A 20,720-nucleotide genomic window follows, 5' to 3' on the forward strand; every position below is an offset into this window, starting at 1 on the left:
GAGGCCTATGCTGGAAAAGGAAATATCTTCACATAAAAACTAGACAGAAGCATTCTCAGAACCTTCTGTGTGATGAGTGCATTCAACTCACAGACTTGAACGTTCCTCTCGAAAGAGCAGTTTTGAAACACTCCTTTTGTAGAATCTGCAAGTGTTTATTTGGAGCGCTTTGAGGCCTATGTTGGAAAAGGAAATATCTTCACATAAAAACTAGACAGAAGCATTCTCAGAAACTTCTTTGTGATGAGTGCATTCTACTCACAGTGTTGAAGCTTGCTTTTGATAGAGTAGTTTTGAAACACTCTTTTTGTAGAATCTGCAAGTGGATATTTGGAGCGCTTTGAGGCCTATGCTGGAAAAGGAAATGTCTTCACATAAAAACTAGACAGAAGCATTCCAGGAAACTTCTGTATGATAAGTGCATTCAACTCACAGACTTGAACATTCCTTTTGATAGAACTCTTTTGAAACACTCCTTTTGTAGAATTTGCAAGTGTTTATTTGGAGCGCTTTGACGCCTAAGCTGGAAAAGGAAATATCTTCACCTAAGAACTAGACAGAAGCATTCTCAGAAACTTCTTTCTGATGAGTGCATTCAACACACAGACTTGAACCTTGCTTTTGAGAGAGCAGCTTTGAAACACACTTTTCGTAGAATCTGCAAGTGGATATTTGGAGCGCTTTGAGGCCTATGCTGGGAAATGAAATCTCTTCACCTAAAAACTAGACAGATGCATTCTGAGAAACTTCTGTGTGATGAGTGCATTCAACTCACAGACTTGAACGTTCCCTTTGATAGAGCAGTTTGGAAACACTCCTTTTGTAGAATCTGCATGTGTTTATTTGGAGTTCTTTGAGGCCTATGCTGGAAAAGGATATATCTTCATATAAAAACAAGATGGAAGCATTCTCAGAAACTTCTTTGTGATGAGTTCATTCAACTCACAGAGTTGAACCTACCAATTGATAGAGAAATTTGGAAACACTCTTTTTGTAGAATCTGCAAGTGGATATTTGGAGCCGTTTGAGGCCTATGCTGGAAAAGGAAATATCTTCACATAAAAACTGAACAGAAGCATTCTCAGAAACTTCTTTGTGTTGAGTGCATTCAACTCACAGACTTGAACTTACCTATAGAAAGAGCAGTTCTGAAACACTCTTTTGGTAAAATCTGCAAGGGGTTATTTGGAGCACTTCGAGGCCTGTGCTGGGTTTTGGAATATCTTCACCTAAAAACTACAGAGAAGCATTCTCAGAAAGTTCTTCATGATGCATTCATTCAACTCACAGAGTTGAACCTTCCTTTTGATAGAACAGTTTTGAAACACTCTTTTTGTAGAATCTGCAAGAGGATATTTGGAGCGTTTTGAGGCCTATGCTGGAAAAGGAAATATCTTCACATAAAAACTAGACAGAAGCATTCTCAGAAACTTCTGTGTGATGAGTGCATTCAACTCACAGACTTGAACGTTCCTCTCGAAAGAGCAGTTTTGAAACACTCCTTTTGTAGAATCTGCAAGTGTTTATTTGGAGCGCTTTGAGGCCTATGTTGGAAAAGGAAATATCTTCACATAAAAACTAGACAGAAGCATTCTCAGAAACTTCTTTGTGATGAGTGCATTCTACTCACAGAGTTGAAGCTTGCTTTTGATAGAGCAGTTTTGAAACACTCTTTTTGTAGAATCTGCAAGTGTTTATTTGGAGCGCTTTGAGGCCTAAGCTGGAAAAGGAAATATCTTCACCTAAGAACTAGACAGAAGCATTCTCAGAAACTTCTTTCTGATGAGTGCATTCAACACACAGAATTGAACCTTGCTTTTGAAAGAGCAGCTTTGAGACACACTTTTCGTAGAATCTGCAAGTGGATATTTGGAGCGCTTTGAGGCCTATGCTGGGAAATGAAATCTCTTCACCTAAAAACTAGACAGAAGCATTCTGAGAAACTTCTGTGTGATGAGTGCATTCAACTCACAGACTTGAACGGTCCCTTTGATAGAACAGTTTGGAAACACTCCTTTTGTAGAATCTGCATGTGTTTATTTGGAGTTCTTTGAGGCCTATGCTGGAAAAGGAAATATCTTCATATAAAAACTAGATGGAAGCATTCTCAGAAACTTCTTTGTGATGAGTTCATTCAACTCACAGAGTTGAACCTACCAATTGATAGAGAAGTTTGGAAACACTCTTTTTGTAGAATCTGCAAGTGGATATTTGGAGCCGTTTGAGGCCTATGCTGGAAAAGGAAATATCTTCACATAAAAACTGAACAGAAGCATTCTCAGAAACTTCTTTGTGTTGAGTGCATTCAACTCACAGACTTGAACTTACCTATAGAAAGAGCAGTTCTGAAACACTCTTTTGGTAAAATCGGCAAGGGGTTATTTGGAGCACTTCGAGGCCTGTGCTGGGTTTTGGAATATCTTCACCTAAAAACTACAGAGAAGCATTCTCAGAAAGTTCTTCATGATGCATTCATTCAACTCACAGAGTTGAACCTTCCTTTTGTTAGAACAGTTTTGAAACACTCTTTTTGTAGAATCTGCAAGAGGATATTTGGAGCGTTTTGAGGCCTATGCTGGAAAAGGAAATATCTTCACATAAAAACTAGACAGAAGCATTCTCAGAAACTTCTGTGTGATGAGTGCATTCAACTCACAGACTTGAACGTTCCTCTCGAAAGAGCAGTTTTGAAACACTCCTTTTGTAGAATCTGCAAGTGTTTATTTGGAGCGCTTTGAGGCCTATGTTGGAAAAGGAAATATCTTCACATAAAAACTAGACAGAAGCATTCTCAGAAACTTCTTTGTGATGAGTGCATTCTACTCACAGTGTTGAAGCTTGCTTTTGATAGAGTAGTTTTGAAACACTCTTTTTGTAGAATCTGCAAGTGGATATTTGGAGCGCTTTGAGGCCTATGCTGGAAAAGGAAATGTCTTCACATAAAAACTAGACAGAAGCATTCCAGGAAACTTCTGTATGATAAGTGCATTCAACTCACAGACTTGAACATTCCTTTTGATAGAACTCTTTTGAAACACTCCTTTTGTAGAATTTGCAAGTGTTTATTTGGAGCGCTTTGAGGCCTAAGCTGGAAAAGGAAATATCTTCACCTAAGAACTAGACAGAAGCATTCTCAGAAACTTCTTTCTGATGAGTGCATTCAACACACAGACTTGAACCTTGCTTTTGAAAGAGCAGCTTTGAAACACACTTTTCGTAGAATCTGCAAGTGGATATTTGGAGCGCTTTGAGGCCTATGCTGGGAAATGAAATCTCTTCACCTAAAAACTAGACAGAAGCATTCTGAGAAACTTCTGTGTGATGAGTGCATTCAACTCACAGACTTGAACGTTCCCTTTGATAGAGCAGTTTGGAAACACTCCTTTTGTAGAATCTGCATGTGTTTATTTGGAGTTCTTTGAGGCCTATGCTGGAAAAGGAAATATCTTCATATAAAAACTAGATGGAAGCATTCTCAGAAACTTCTTTGTGATGAGTTCATTCAACTCACAGAGTTGAACCTACCAATTGATAGAGAAGTTTGGAAACACTCTTTTTGTAGAATCTGCAAGTGTATATATGGAGCCGTTTGAGGCCTATGCTGGAAAAGGAAATATCTTCACATAAAAACTGAACAGAAGCATTCTCAGAAACTTCTTTGTGTTGAGTGCATTCAACTCACAGACTTGAACTTACCTATAGAAAGAGCAGTTCTGAAACACTCTTTTGGTAAAATCTGCAAGGGGTTATTTGGAGCACTTCGAGGCCTGTGTTGGGTTTTGGAATATCTTCACCTAAAAACAACAGAGAAGCATTCTCAGAAATTTCTTCATGATGCATTCATTCAACTCACAGAGTTGAACCTTCCTTTTGATAGAACAGTTTTGAAACACTCTTTTTGTAGAATCTGCAAGAGGATATTTGGAGCGTTTTGAGGCCTATGCTGGAAAAGGAAATATCTTCACATAAAAACTAGACAGAAGCATTCTCAGAAACTTCTTTGTGATGAGTGCATTCTACTCACAGTGTTGAAGCTTGCTTTTGATAGAGCAATTTGGAAACACTCTTTTTGTAGAATCTGCAAGTGGATATTTGGAGTGCTTTGAGGCCTATGCTGGAAAAGGAAATGTCTTCACATAAAAACTAGACAGAAGCATTCCAGGAAACTTCTGTATGATCAGTGCATTCAACTCACAGACTTGAACGTTCCTTTTGATAGAACTCTTTTGATACACTCCTTTTGTAGAATTTGCAAGTGTTTATTTGGAGCGCTTTGAGGCCTAAGCTGGAAAAGGAAATATCTTCACCTAAGAACTAGACAGAAGCATTCTCAGAAACTTCTTTCTGATGAGTGCATTCAACACACAGACTTGAACCTTGCTTTTGAAAGAGCAGCTTTGAAACACACTTTTCGTAGAATCTGCAAGTGGATATTTGGAGCGCTTTGAGGCCTATGCTGGGAAATGAAATCTCTTCACCTAAAAACTAGACAGAAGCATTCTGAGAAACTTCTGTGTGATGAGTGCATTCAACTCACAGACTTGAACGTTCCCTTTGATAGAACAGTTTGGAAACACTCCTTTTGTAGAATCTGCATGTGTTTATTTGGAGTTCTTTGAGGCCTATGCTGGAAAAGGAAATATCTTCATATAAAAACTAGATGGAAGCATTCTCAGAAACTTCTTTGTGATGAGTTCATTCAACTCACAGAGTTGAACCTACCAATTGATAGAGAAGTTTGGAAACACTCTTTTTGTAGAATCTGCAAGTGGATATTTGGAGCCGTTTGAGGCCTATGCTGGAAAAGGAAATATCTTCACATAAAAACTGAACAGAAGCATTCTCAGAAACTTCTTTGTGTTGAGTGCATTCAACTCACAGACTTGAACTTACCTATAGAAAGAGCAGTTCTGAAACACTCTTTTGGTAAAATCTGCAAGGGGTTATTTGGAGCACTTCGAGGCCTGTGCTGGGTTTTGGAATATCTTCACCTACAAACTACAGAGAAGCATTCTCAGAAAGTTCTTCATGATGCATTCATTCAACTCACAGAGTTGAACCTTCCTTTTGATAGAACAGTTTTGAAACACTCTTTTTGTAGAATCTGCAAGAGGATATTTGGAGCGTTTTGAGGCCTATACTGGAAAAGGAAATATCTTCACATAAAAACTAGACAGAAGCATTCTCAGAAACTTCTGTGTGATGAGTGCATTCAACTCACAGACTTGAACGTTCCTCTCGAAAGAGCAGTTTTGAAACACTCCTTTTGTAGAATCTGCAAGTGTTTATTTGGAGCGCTTTGAGGCCTATGTTGGAAAAGGAAATATCTTCACATAAAAACTAGACAGAAGCATTCTCAGAAACTTCTTTGTGATGAGTGCATTCTACTCACAGTGTTGAAGCTTGCTTTTGATAGAGCAGTTTTGAAACACTCTTTTTGTAGAATCTGCAAGTGGATATTTGGAGCGATTTGAGGCCTATGCTGGAAAAGGAAATGTCTTCACATAAAAACTAGACAGAAGCATTCTCAGAAACTTCTTTGTGATGAGTGCATTCTACTCACAGACTTGAACTTACCTATAGAAAGAGCAGTTCTGAAACACTCTTTTGGTAAAATCGGCAAGGGGTTATTTGGAGCACTTCGAGGCCTGTGCTGGGTTTTGGAATATCTTCACCTAAAAACTACAGAGAAGCATTCTCAGAAAGTTCTTCATGATGCATTCATTCAACTCACAGAGTTGAACCTTCCTTTTGTTAGAACAGTTTTGAAACACTCTTTTTGTAGAATCTGCAAGAGGATATTTGGAGCGTTTTGAGGCCTATGCTGGAAAAGGAAATATCTTCACATAAAAACTAGACAGAAGCATTCTCAGAAACTTCTGTGTGATGAGTGCATTCAACTCACAGACTTGAACGTTCCTCTCGAAAGAGCAGTTTTGAAACACTCCTTTTGTAGAATCTGCAAGTGTTTATTTGGAGCGCTTTGAGGCCTATGTTGGAAAAGGAAATATCTTCACATAAAAACTAGACAGAAGCATTCTCAGAAACTTCTTTGTGATGAGTGCATTCTACTCACAGTGTTGAAGCTTGCTTTTGATAGAGCAGTTTTGAAACACTCTTTTTGTAGAATCTGCAAGTGGATATTTGGAGCGCTTTGAGGCCTATGCTGGAAAAGGAAATGTCTTCACATAAAAACTAGACAGAAGCATTCCAGGAAACTTCTGTATGATAAGTGCATTCAACTCACAGACTTGAACATTCCTTTTGATAGAACTCTTTTGAAACACTCCTTTTGTAGAATTTGCAAGTGTTTATTTGGAGCGCTTTGAGGCCTAAGCTGGAAAAGGAAATATCTTCACCTAAGAACTAGACAGAAGCATTCTCAGAAACTTCTTTCTGATGAGTGCATTCAACACACAGACTTGAACCTTGCTTTTGAAAGAGCAGCTTTGAAACACACTTTTCGTAGAATCTGCAAGTGGATATTTGGAGCGCTTTGAGGCCTATGCTGGGAAATGAAATCTCTTCACCTAAAAACTAGACAGAAGCATTCTGAGAAACTTCTGTGTGATGAGTGCATTCAACTCACAGACTTGAACGTTCCCTTTGATAGAGCAGTTTGGAAACACTCCTTTTGTAGAATCTGCATGTGTTTATTTGGAGTTCTTTGAGGCCTATGCTGGAAAAGGAAATATCTTCATATAAAAACTAGATGGAAGCATTCTCAGAAACTTCTTTGTGATGAGTTCATTCAACTCACAGAGTTGAACCTACCAATTGATAGAGAAGTTTGGAAACACTCTTTTTGTAGAATCTGCAAGTGTATATATGGAGCCGTTTGAGGCCTATGCTGGAAAAGGAAATATCTTCACATAAAAACTGAACAGAAGCATTCTCAGAAACTTCTTTGTGTTGAGTGCATTCAACTCACAGACTTGAACTTACCTATAGAAAGAGCAGTTCTGAAACACTCTTTTGGTAAAATCTGCAAGGGGTTATTTGGAGCACTTCGAGGCCTGTGCTGGGTTTTGGAATATCTTCACCTAAAAACAACAGAGAAGCATTCTCAGAAATTTCTTCATGATGCATTCATTCAACTCACAGAGTTGAACCTTCCTTTTGATAGAACAGTTTTGAAACACTCTTTTTGTAGAATCTGCAAGAGGATATTTGGAGCGTTTTGAGGCCTCTGCTGGAAAAGGAAATATCTTCACATAAAAACTAGACAGAAGCATTCTCAGAAACTTCTTTGTGATGAGTGCATTCTACTCACAGTGTTGAAGCTTGCTTTTGATAGAGCAATTTGGAAACACTCTTTTTGTAGAATCTGCAAGTGGATATTTGGAGCGCTTTGAGGCCTATGCTGGAAAAGGAAATGTCTTCACATAAAAACTAGACAGAAGCATTCCAGGAAACTTCTGTATGATCAGTGCATTCAACTCACAGACTTGAACGTTCCTTTTGATAGAACTCTTTTGATACACTCCTTTTGTAGAATTTGCAAGTGTTTATTTGGAGCGCTTTGAGGCCTAAGCTGGAAAAGGAGATATCTTCACCTAAGAACTAGACAGAAGCATTCTCAGAAACTTCTTTCTGATGAGTGCATTCAACACACAGACTTGAACCTTGCTTTTGAAAGAGCAGCTTTGAAACACACTTTTCGTAGAATCTGCAAGTGGATATTTGGAGCGCTTTGAGGCCTATGCTGGGAAATGGAATCTCTTCACCTAAAAACTAGACAGAAGCATTCTGAGAAACTTCTGTGTGATGAGTGCATTCAACTCACAGACTTGAACGTTCCCTTTGATAGAACAGTTTGGAAACACTCCTTTTGTAGAATCTGCATGTGTTTATTTGGAGTTCTTTGAGGCCTATGCTGGAAAAGGAAATATCTTCATATAAAAACTAGATGGAAGCATTCTCAGAAACTTCTTTGTGATGAGTTCATTCAACTCACAGAGTTGAACCTACCAATTGATAGAGAAGTTTGGAAACACTCTTTTTGTAGAATCTGCAAGTGGATATTTGGAGCCGTTTGAGGCCTATGCTGGAAAAGGAAATATCTTCACATAAAAACTGAACAGAAGCATTCTCAGAAACTTCTTTGTGTTGAGTGCATTCAACTCACAGACTTGAACTTACCTATAGAAAGAGCAGTTCTGAAACACTCTTTTGGTAAAATCTGCAAGGGGTTATTTGGAGCACTTCGAGGCCTGTGCTGGGTTTTGGAATATCTTCACCTAAAAACTACAGAGAAGCATTCTCAGAAAGTTCTTCATGATGCATTCATTCAACTCACAGAGTTGAACCTTCCTTATGATAGAACAGTTTTGAAACACTCTTTTTGTAGAATCTGCAAGAGGATATTTGGAGCGTTTTGAGGCCTATACTGGAAAAGGAAATATCTTCACATAAAAACTAGACAGAAGCATTCTCAGAAACTTCTGTGTGATGAGTGCATTCAACTCACAGACTTGAACGTTCCTCTCGAAAGAGCAGTTTTGAAACACTCCTTTTGTAGAATCTGCAAGTGTTTATTTGGAGCGCTTTGAGGCCTATGTTGGAAAAGGAAATATCTTCACATAAAAACTAGACAGAAGCATTCTCAGAAACTTCTTTGTGATGAGTGCATTCTACTCACAGTGTTGAAGCTTGCTTTTGATAGAGCAGTTTTGAAACACTCTTTTTGTAGAATCTGCAAGTGGATATTTGGAGCGCTTTGAGGCCTATGCTGGAAAAGGAAATGTCTTCACATAAAAACTAGACAGAAGCATTCTCAGAAACTTCTTTGTGATGAGTGCATTCTACTCACAGTGTTGAAGCTTGCTTTTGATAGAGCAGTTTTGAAACACTCTTTTTGTAGAATCTGCAAGTGGATATTTGGAGCCCTTTGAGGCCTATGCTGGAAAAGGAAATGTCTTCACATAAAAACTAGACAGAAACATTCCAGGAAACTTCTGTATGATAAGTGCATTCAACTCACAGATTTGAACGTTCCTTTTGATAGAACTCTTTTGAAACACTCCTTTTGTAGAATTTGCAAGTGTTAATTTGGAGCGCTTTGAGGCCTAAGCTGGAAAAGGAAATATCTTCACCTAAGAACTAGACAGAAGCATTCTCAGAAACTTCTTTCTGGTGAGTGCATTCAACACACAGACTTGAACCTTGCTTTTGAAAGAGCAGCTTTGAAACACACTTTTCGTAGAATCTGCAAGTGGATATTTGGAGCGCTTTGAGGCCTATGCTGGGAAATGAAATCTCTTCACCTAAAAACTAGACAGAAGCATTCTGAGAAACTTCTGTGTGATGAGTGCATTCAACTCACAGACTTGAACGGTCCCTTTGATAGAACAGTTTTGAAACACTCCTTTTGTAGAATCTGCATGTGTTTATTTGGAGTTCTTTGAGGCCTATGCTGGAAAAGGAAATATCTTCATATAAAAACTAGATGGAAGCAATCTCAGAAACTTCTTTGTGATGAGTTCATTCAACTCACAGAGTTGAACCTACCAATTGATAGAGAAGTTTGGAAACACTCTTTTTGTAGAATCTGCAAGTGGATATTTGGAGCCGTTTGAGGCCTATGCTGGAAAAGGAAATATCTTCAGATAAAAACTGAACAGAAGCATTCTCAGAAACTTCTTTGTGTTGAGTGCATTCAACTCACAGACTTGAACCTACCTATAGAAAGAGCAGTTCTGAAACACTCTTTTCGTAAAATCTGCAAGGGGTTATTTGGAGCACTTCGAGGCCTGTGCTGGGTTTTGGAATATCTTCACCTAAAAACTACAGAGAAGCATTCTCAGAAAGTTCTTCATGATGCATTCATTCAACTCACAGAGTTGAACCTTCCTTTTGATAGAACAGTTTTGAAACACTCTTTTTGTAGAATCTGCAAGAGGATATTTGGAGCGTTTTGAGGCCTATGCTGGAAAAGGAAATATCTTCACATAAAAACTAGACAGAAGCATTCTCAGAAACTTCTGTGTGATGAGTGCATTCAACTCACAGACTTGAACGTTCCTCTCGAAAGAGCAATTTTGAAACACTCCTTTTGTAGAATCTGCAAGTGTTTATTTGGAGCGCTTTGAGGCTTATGTTGGAAAAGGAAATATCTTCACATAAAAACTAGACAGAAGCATTCTCAGAAACTTCTTTGTGATGAGTGCATTCTACTCACAGTGTTGAAGCTTGCTTTTGATAGAGCAGTTTTGAAACACTCTTTTTGTAGAATCTGCAAGTGGATATTTGGAGCGCTTTGAGGCCTATGCTGGAAAAGGAAATGTCTTCACATAAAAACTAGACAGAAGCATTCCAGGAAACTTCTGTATGATAAGTGCATTCAACTCACAGACTTGAACATTCCTTTTGATAGAACTCTTTTGAAACACTCCTTTTGTAGAATTTGCAGGTGTTTATTTGGAGCGCTTTGAGGCCTAAGCTGGAAAAGGAAATATCTTCACCTAAGAACTAGACAGAAGCATTCTCAGAAACTTCTTTCTGATGAGTGCATTCAACACACAGACTTGAACCTTGCTTTTGAAAGAGCAGCTTTGAAACACACTTTTCGTAGAATCTGCAAGTGGATATTTGGAGCGCTTTGAGGCCTATGCTGGGAAATGAAATCTCTTCACCTAAAAACTAGACAGATGCATTCTGAGAAACTTCTGTGTGATGAGTGCATTCAACTCACAGACTTGAACGTTCCCTTTGATAGAGCAGTTTGGAAACACTCCTTTTGTAGAATCTGCATGTGTTTATTTGGAGTTCTTTGAGGCCTATGCTGGAAAAGGATATATCTTCATATAAAAACTAGATGGAAGCATTCTCAGAAACTTCTTTGTGATGAGTTCATTCAACTCACAGAGTTGAACCTACCAATTGATAGAGAAGTTTGGAAACACTCTTTTTGTAGAATCTGCAAGTGGATATTTGGAGCCGTTTGAGGCCTATGCTGGAAAAGGAAATATCTTCACATAAAAACTGAACAGAAGCATTCTCAGAAACTTCTTTGTGTTGAGTGCATTCAACTCACAGACTTGAACTTACCTATAGAAAGAGCAGTTCTGAAACACTCTTTTGGTAAAATCTGCAAGGGGTTATTTGGAGCACTTCGAGGCCTGTGCTGGGTTTTGGAATATCTTCACCTAAAAACTACAGAGAAGCATTCTCAGAAAGTTCTTCATGATGCATTCATTCAACTCACAGAGTTGAACCTTCCTTTTGATAGAACAGTTTTGAAACACTCTTTTTGTAGAATCTGCAAGAGGATATTTGGAGCGTTTTGAGGCCTATGCTGGAAAAGGAAATATCTTCACATAAAAACTAGACAGAAGCATTCTCAGAAACTTCTGTGTGATGAGTGCATTCAACTCACAGACTTGAACGTTCCTCTCGAAAGAGCAGTTTTGAAACACTCCTTTTGTAGAATCTGCAAGTGTTTATTTGGAGCGCTTTGAGGCCTATGTTGGAAAAGGAAATATCTTCACATAAAAACTAGACAGAAGCATTCTCAGAAACTTCTTTGTGATGAGTGCATTCTACTCACAGAGTTGAAGCTTGCTTTTGATAGAGCAGTTTTGAAACACTCTTTTTGTAGAATCTGCAAGTGTTTATTTGGAGCGCTTTGAGGCCTAAGCTGGAAAAGGAAATATCTTCACCTAAGAACTAGACAGAAGCATTCTCAGAAACTTCTTTCTGATGAGTGCATTCAACACACAGACTTGAACCTTGCTTTTGAAAGAGCAGCTTTGAGACACACTTTTCGTAGAATCTGCAAGTGGATATTTGGAGCGCTTTGAGGCCTATGCTGGGAAATGAAATCTCTTCACCTAAAAACTAGACAGAAGCATTCTGAGAAACTTCTGTGTGATGAGTGCATTCAACTCACAGACTTGAACGGTCCCTTTGATAGAACAGTTTGGAAACACTCCTTTTGTAGAATCTGCATGTGTTTATTTGGAGTTCTTTGAGGCCTATGCTGGAAAAGGAAATATCTTCATATAAAAACTAGATGGAAGCATTCTCAGAAACTTCTTTGTGATGAGTTCATTCAACTCACAGAGTTGAACCTTCCTTTTGTTAGAACAGTTTTGAAACACTCTTTTTGTAGAATCTGCAAGAGGATATTTGGAGCGTTTTGAGGCCTATGCTGGAAAAGGAAATATCTTCACATAAAAACTAGACAGAAGCATTCTCAGAAACTTCTGTGTGATGAGTGCATTCAACTCACAGACTTGAACGTTCCTCTCGAAAGAGCAGTTTTGAAACACTCCTTTTGTAGAATCTGCAAGTGTTTATTTGGAGCGCTTTGAGGCCTATGTTGGAAAAGGAAATATCTTCACATAAAAACTAGACAGAAGCATTCTCAGAAACTTCTTTGTGATGAGTGCATTCTACTCACAGTGTTGAAGCTTGCTTTTGATAGAGTAGTTTTGAAACACTCTTTTTGTAGAATCTGCAAGTGGATATTTGGAGCGCTTTGAGGCCTATGCTGGAAAAGGAAATGTCTTCACATAAAAACTAGACAGAAGCATTCCAGGAAACTTCTGTATGATAAGTGCATTCAACTCACAGACTTGAACATTCCTTTTGATAGAACTCTTTTGAAACACTCCTTTTGTAGAATTTGCAAGTGTTTATTTGGAGCGCTTTGAGGCCTAAGCTGGAAAAGGAAATATCTTCACCTAAGAACTAGACAGAAGGATTCTCAGAAACTTCTTTCTGATGAGTGCATTCAACACACAGACTTGAACCTTGCTTTTGAAAGAGCAGCTTTGAAACACACTTTTCGTAGAATCTGCAAGTGGATATTTGGAGCGCTTTGAGGCCTATGCTGGGAAATGAAATCTCTTCACCTAAAAACTAGACAGAAGCATTCTGAGAAACTTCTGTGTGATGAGTGCATTCAACTCACAGACTTGAACGTTCCCTTTGATAGAGCAGTTTGGAAACACTCCTTTTGTAGAATCTGCATGTGTTTATTTGGAGTTCTTTGAGGCCTATGCTGGAAAAGGAAATATCTTCATATAAAAACTAGATGGAAGCATTCTCAGAAACTTCTTTGTGATGAGTTCATTCAACTCACAGAGTTGAACCTACCAATTGATAGAGAAGTTTGGAAACACTCTTTTTGTAGAATCTGCAAGTGTATATATGGAGCCGTTTGAGGCCTATGCTGGAAAAGGAAATATCTTCACATAAAAACTGAACAGAAGCATTCTCAGAAACTTCTTTGTGTTGAGTGCATTCAACTCACAGACTTGAACTTACCTATAGAAAGAGCAGTTCTGAAACACTCTTTTGGTAAAATCTGCAAGGGGTTATTTGGAGCACTTCGAGGCCTGTGCTGGGTTTTGGAATATCTTCACCTAAAAACAACAGAGAAGCATTCTCAGAAATTACTTCATGATGCATTCATTCAACTCACAGAGTTGAACCTTCCTTTTGATAGAACAGTTTTGAAACACTCTTTTTGTAGAATCTGCAAGAGGATATTTGGAGCGTTTTGAGGCCTATGCTGGAAAAGGAAATATCTTCACATAAAAACTAGACAGAAGCATTCTCAGAAACTTCTTTGTGATGAGTGCATTCTACTCACAGTGTTGAAGCTTGCTTTTGATAGAGCAATTTGGAAACACTCTTTTTGTAGAATCTGCAAGTGGATATTTGGAGCGCTTTGAGGCCTATGCTGGAAAAGGAAATGTCTTCACATAAAAACTAGACAGAAGCATTCCAGGAAACTTCTGTATGATCAGTGCATTCAACTCACAGACTTGAACGTTCCTTTTGATAGAACTCTTTTGATACACTCCTTTTGTAGAATTTGCAAGTGTTTATTTGGAGCGCTTTGAGGCCTAAGCTGGAAAAGGAAATATCTTCACCTAAGAACTAGACAGAAGCATTCTCAGAAACTTCTTTCTGATGAGTGCATTCAACACACAGACTTGAACCTTGCTTTTGAAAGAGCAGCTTTGAAACACACTTTTCGTAGAATCTGCAAGTGGATATTTGGAGCGCTTTGAGGCCTATGCTGGGAAATGAAATCTCTTCACCTAAAAACTAGACAGAAGCATTCTGAGAAACTTCTGTGTGATGAGTGCATTCAACTCACAGACTTGAACGTTCCCTTTGATAGAACAGTTTGGAAACACTCCTTTTGTAGAATCTGCATGTGTTTATTTGGAGTTCTTTGAGGCCTATGCTGGAAAAGGAAATATCTTCATATAAAAACTAGATGGAAGCATTCTCAGAAACTTCTTTGTGATGAGTTCATTCAACTCACAGAGTTGAACCTACCAATTGATAGAGAAGTTTGGAAACACTCTTTTTGTAGAATCTGCAAGTGGATATTTGGAGCCGTTTGAGGCCTATGCTGGAAAAGGAAATATCTTCACATAAAAACTGAACAGAAGCATTCTCAGAAACTTCTTTGTGTTGAGTGCATTCAACTCACAGACTTGAACTTACCTATAGAAAGAGCAGTTCTGAAACACTCTTTTGGTAAAATCTGCAAGGGGTTATTTGGAGCACTTCGAGGCCTGTGCTGGGTTTTGGAATATCTTCACCTAAAAACTACAGAGAAGCATTCTCAGAAAGTTCTTCATGATGCATTCATTCAACTCACAGAGTTGAACCTTCCTTTTGATAGAACAGTTTTGAAACACTCTTTTTGTAGAATCTGCAAGAGGATATTTGGAGCGTTTTGAGGCCTATACTGGAAAAGGAAATATCTTCACATAAAAACTAGACAGAAGCATTCTCAGAAACTTCTGTGTGATGAGTGCATTCAACTCACAGACTTGAACGTTCCTCTCGAAAGAGCAGTTTTGAAACACTCCTTTTGTAGAATCTGCAAGTGTTTATTTGGAGCGCTTTGAGGCCTATGTTGGAAAAGGAAATATCTTCACATAAAAACTAGACAGAAGCATTCTCAGAAACTTCTTTGTGATGAGTGCATTCTACTCACAGTGTTGAAGCTTGCTTTTGATAGAGCAGTTTTGAAACACTCTTTTTGTAGAATCTGCAAGTGGATATTTGGAGCGCTTTGAGGCCTATGCTGGAAAAGGAAATGTCTTCACATAAAAACTAGACAGAAGCATTCTCAGAAACTTCTTTGTGATGAGTGCATTCTACTCACAGTGTTGAAGCTTGCTTTTGATAGAGCAGTTTTGAAACACTCTTTTTGTAGAATCTGCAAGTGGATATTTGGAGCGCTTTGAGGCCTATGCTGGAAAAGGAAATGTCTTCACATAAAAACTAGACAGAAACATTCCAGGAAACTTCTGTTTGATAAGTGCATTCAACTCACAGATTTGAACGTTCCTTTTGATAGAACTCTTTTGAAACACTCCTTTTGTAGAATTTGCAAGTGTTTATTTGGAGCGCTTTGAGGCCTAAGCTGGAAAAGGAAATATCTTCACCTAAGAACTAGACAGAAGCATTCTCAGAAACTTCTTTCTGGTGAGTGCATTCAACACACAGACTTGAACCTTGCTTTTGAAAGAGCAGCTTTGAAACACACTTTTCGTAGAATCTGCAAGTGGATATTTGGAGCGCTTTGAGGCCTATGCTGGGAAATGAAATCTCTTCACCTAAAAACTAGACAGGAGCATTCTGAGAAACTTCTGTGTAATGAGTGCATTCAACTCACAGACTTGAACGGTCCCTTTGATAGAACAGTTTGGAAACACTCCTTTTGTAGCATCTGCATGTGTTTATTTGGAGTTCTTTGAGGCCTATGCTGGAAAAGGAAATATCTTCATATAAAAACTAGATGGAAGCATTCTCAGAAACTTCTTTGTGATGAGTTCATTCAACTCACAGAGTTGAACCTACCAATTGATAGAGAAGTTTGGAAACACTCTTTTTGTAGAATCTGCAAGTGGATATTTGGAGCCTTTTGAGGCCTATGCTGGAAAAGGAAATATCTTCACATAAAAACTGAACAGAAGCATTCTCAGAAACTTCTTTGTGTTGAGTGCATTCAACTCACAGACTTGAACTTACCTATACAAAGAGCAGTTCTGAAACACTCTTTTGGTAAAATCGGCAAGGGTTTATTTGGAGCACTTTGAGGCCTGTGCTGGGTTTTGGAATATCTTCACCTAAAAACTACACAGAAGCATTCTCAGAAAGTTCTTCATGATGCATTCATTCAACTCACAGAGTTGAACCTTCCTTTTGTTAGAACAGTTTTGAAACACTCTTTTTGTAGAATCTGCAAGAGGATATTTGGAGCGTTTTGAGGCCTATGCTGGAAAAGGAAATATCTTCACATAAAAACTAGACAGAAGCATTCTCAGAAACTTCTGTGTGATGAGTGCATTCAACTCACAGACTTGAACGTTCCTCTCGAAAGAGCAGTTTTGAAACACTCCTTTTGTAGAATCTGCAAGTGTTTATTTGGAGCGCTTTGAGGCCTATGTTGGAAAAGGAAATATGTTCACATAAAAACTAGACAGAAGCATTCTCAGAAACTTCTTTGTGATGAGTGCATTCTACTCACAGTGTTGAAGCTTGCTTTTGATAGAGCAGTTTTGAAACACTCTTTTTGTAGAATCTGCAAGTGGATATTTGGAGCGCTTTGAGGCCTATGCTGGAAAAGGAAATGTCTTCACATAAAAACTAGACAGAAGCATTCCAGGAAACTTCTGTATGATAAGTGCATTCAACTCACAGACTTGAACATTCCTTTTGATAGAACTCTTTTGAAACACTCCTTTTGTAGAATTTGCAAGTGTTTATTTGGAGCGCTTTGAGGCCTAAGCTGGAAAAGGAAATATCTTCACCTAAGAACTAGACAGAAGCATTCTCAGAAACTTGTTTCTGATGAGTGCATTCAACACACAGACTTGAACCTTGCTTTTGAAAGAGCAGCTTTGAAACACACTTTTCGTAGAATCTGCAAGTGGATATTTGGAGCGCTTTGAGGCCTATGCTGGGAAATGAAATCTCTTCACCTAAAAACTAGACAGAAGCATTCTGAGAAACTTCTGTGTGATGAGTGCATTCAACTCACAGACTTGAACGTTCCCTTTGATAGAACAGTTTGGAAACACTCCTTTTGTAGAATCGGCATGTGTTTATTTGGAGTTCTTTGAGGCCTATGCTGGAAAAGGAAATATCTTCATATAAAAACTAGATGGAAGCATTCTCAGAAACTTCTTTGTGATGAGTTCATTCAACTCACAGAGTTGAACCTACCAATTGATAGAGAAGTTTGGAAACACTCTTTTTGTAGAATCTGCAAGTGTATATTTGGAGCCGTTTGAGGACTATGCTGGAAAAGGAAATATCTTCACATAAAAACTGAACAGAAGCATTCTCAGAAACTTCTTTGTGTTGAGTGCATTCAACTCACAGACTTGAACTTACCTATAGAAAGAGCAGTTCTGAAACACTCTTTTGGTAAAATCTGCAAGGGGATATTTGGAGCACTTCGAGGCCTGTGCAGGGTTTTGGAATATCTTCACCTAAAAGCTACAGAGAAGCATTCTCAGAAAGTTCTTCATGATGCATTCATTCAACTCACAGAGTTGAACCTTCCTTTTGATAGAACAGTTTTGAAACACTCTTTTTGTAGGATCTGCAAGAGGATATTTGGAGCGTTTTGAGGCCTATGCTGGAAAAGGAAATATCTTCACATAAAAACTAGACAGAAGCATTCTCAGAAACTTCTGTGTGATGAGTGCATTCAACTCACAGACTTGAACGTTCCTCTCGAAAGAGCAGTTTTGAAACACTCCTTTTGTAGAATCTGCAAGTGTTTATTTGGAGCGCTTTGAGGCCTATGTTGGAAAAGGAAATATCTTCACATAAAAACTAGACAGAAGCATTCTCAGAAACTTCTTTGTGATGAGTGCATTCTACTCACAGAGTTGAAGCTTGCTTTTGATAGAGCAGTTTTGAAACACTCTTTTTGTAGAATCTGCAAGTGTTTATTTGGAGCGCTTTGAGGCCTAAGCTGGAAAAGGAAATATCTTCACCTAAGAACTAGACAGAAGCATTCTCAGAAACTTCTTTCTGATGAGTGCATTCAACACACAGACTTGAACCTTGCTTTTGAAAGAGCAGCTTTGAGACACACTTTTCGTAGAATCTGCAAGTGGATATTTGGAGCGCTTTGAGGCCTATGCTGGGAAATGAAATCTCTTCACCTAAAAACTAGACAGAAGCATTCTGAGAAACTTCTGTGTGATGAGTGCATTCAACTCACAGACTTGAACGGTCCCTTTGATAGAACAGTTTGGAAACACTCCTTTTGTAGAATCTGCATGTGTTTATTTGGAGTTCTTTGAGGCCTATGCTGGAAAAGGAAATATCTTCATATAAAAACTAGATGGAAGCATTCTCAGAAACTTCTTTGTGATGAGTTCATTCAACTCACAGAGTTGAACCTACCAATTGATAGAGAAGTTTGGAAACACTCTTTTTGTAGAATCTGCAAGTGGATATTTGGAGCCGTTTGAGGCCTATGCTGGAAAAGGAAATATCTTCACATAAAAACTGAACAGAAGCATTCTCAGAAACTTCTTTGTGTTGAGTGCATTCAACTCACAGACTTGAACTTACCTATAGAAAGAGCAGTTCTGAAACACTCTTTTGGTAAAATCGGCAAGGGGTTATTTGGAGCACTTCGAGGCCTGTGCTGGGTTTTGGAATATCTTCACCTAAAAACTACAGAGAAGCATTCTCAGAAAGTTCTTCATGATGCATTCATTCAACTCACAGAGTTGAACCTTCCTTTTGTTAGAACAGTTTTGAAACACTCTTTTTGTAGAATCTGCAAGAGGATATTTGGAGCGTTTTGAGGCCTATGCTGGAAAAGGAAATATCTTCACATAAAAACTAGACAGAAGCATTCTCAGAAACTTCTTTGTGATGAGTGCATTCTACTCACAGTGTTGAAGCTTGCTTTTGATAGAGCAATTTGGAAACACTCTTTTTGTAGAATCTGCAAGTGGATATTTGGAGCGCTTTGAGGCCTATGCTGGAAAAGGAAATGTCTTCACATAAAAACTAGACAGAAGCATTCCAGGAAACTTCTGTATGATCAGTGCATTCAACTCACAGACTTGAACGTTCCTTTTGATAGAACTCTTTTGATACACTCCTTTTGTAGAATTTGCAAGTGTTTATTTGGAGCGCTTTGAGGCCTAAGCTGGAAAAGGAAATATCTTCACCTAAGAACTAGACAGAAGCATTCTCAGAAACTTCTTTCTGATGAGTGCATTCAACACACAGACTTGAACCTTGCTTTTGAAAGAGCAGCTTTGAAACACACTTTTCGTAGAATCTGCAAGTGGATATTTGGAGCGCTTTGAGGCCTATGCTGGGAAATGAAATCTCTTCACCTAAAAACTAGACAGAAGCATTCTGAGAAACTTCTGTGTGATGAGTGCATTCAACTCACAGACTTGAACGTTCCCTTTGATAGAACAGTTTGGAAACACTCCTTTTGTAGAATCTGCATGTGTTTATTTGGAGTTCTTTGAGGCCTATGCTGGAAAAGGAAATATCTTCATATAAAAACTAGATGGAAGCATTCTCAGAAACTTCTTTGTGATGAGTTCATTCAACTCACAGAGTTGAACCTACCAATTGATAGAGAAGTTTGGAAACACTCTTTTTGTAGAATCTGCAAGTGGATATTTGGAGCCGTTTGAGGCCTATGCTGGAAAAGGAAATATCTTCACATAAAAACTGAACAGAAGCATTCTCAGAAACTTCTTTGTGTTGAGTGCATTCAACTCACAGACTTGAACTTACCTATAGAAAGAGCAGTTCTGAAACACTCTTTTGGTAAAATCTGCAAGGGGTTATTTGGAGCACTTCGAGGCCTGTGCTGGGTTTTGGAATATCTTCACCTAAAAACTACAGAGAAGCATTCTCAGAAAGTTCTTCATGATGCATTCATTCAACTCACAGAGTTGAACCTTCCTTTTGATAGAACAGTTTTGAAACACTCTTTTTGTAGAATCTGCAAGAGGATATTTGGAGCGTTTTGAGGCCTATACTGGAAAAGGAAATATCTTCACATAAAAACTAGACAGAAGCATTCTCAGAAACTTCTGTGTGATGAGTGCATTCAACTCACAGACTTGAACGTTCCTCTCGAAAGAGCAGTTTTGAAACACTCCTTTTGTAGAATCTGCAAGTGTTTATTTGGAGCGCTTTGAGGCCTATGTTGGAAAAGGAAATATCTTCACATAAAAACTAGACAGAAGCATTCTCAGAAACTTCTTTGTGATGAGTGCATTCTACTCACAGTGTTGAAGCTTGCTTTTGATAGAGCAGTTTTGAAACACTCTTTTTGTAGAATCTGCAAGTGGATATTTGGAGCGCTTTGAGGCCTATGCTGGAAAAGGAAATGTCTTCACATAAAAACTGAACAGAAGCATTCTCAGAAACTTCTTTGTGATGAGTGCATTCTACTCACAGACTTGAACTTACCTATAGAAAGAGCAGTTCTGAAACACTCTTTTGGTAAAATCGGCAAGGGGTTATTTGGAGCACTTCGAGGCCTGTGCTGGGTTTTGGAATATCTTCACCTAAAAACTACAGAGAAGCATTCTCAGAAAGTTCTTCATGATGCATTCATTCAACTCACAGAGTTGAACCTTCCTTTTGTTAGAACAGTTTTGAAACACTCTTTTTGTAGAATCTGCAAGAGGATATTTGGAGCGTTTTGAGGCCTATGCTGGAAAAGGAAATATCTT

The sequence above is a fragment of the Pongo abelii genome, chromosome 15, assembly GCF_028885655.2.
Source record: "Pongo abelii isolate AG06213 chromosome 15, NHGRI_mPonAbe1-v2.0_pri, whole genome shotgun sequence".
Classification (NCBI taxonomy): Eukaryota; Metazoa; Chordata; class Mammalia; order Primates; family Hominidae; genus Pongo; species Pongo abelii.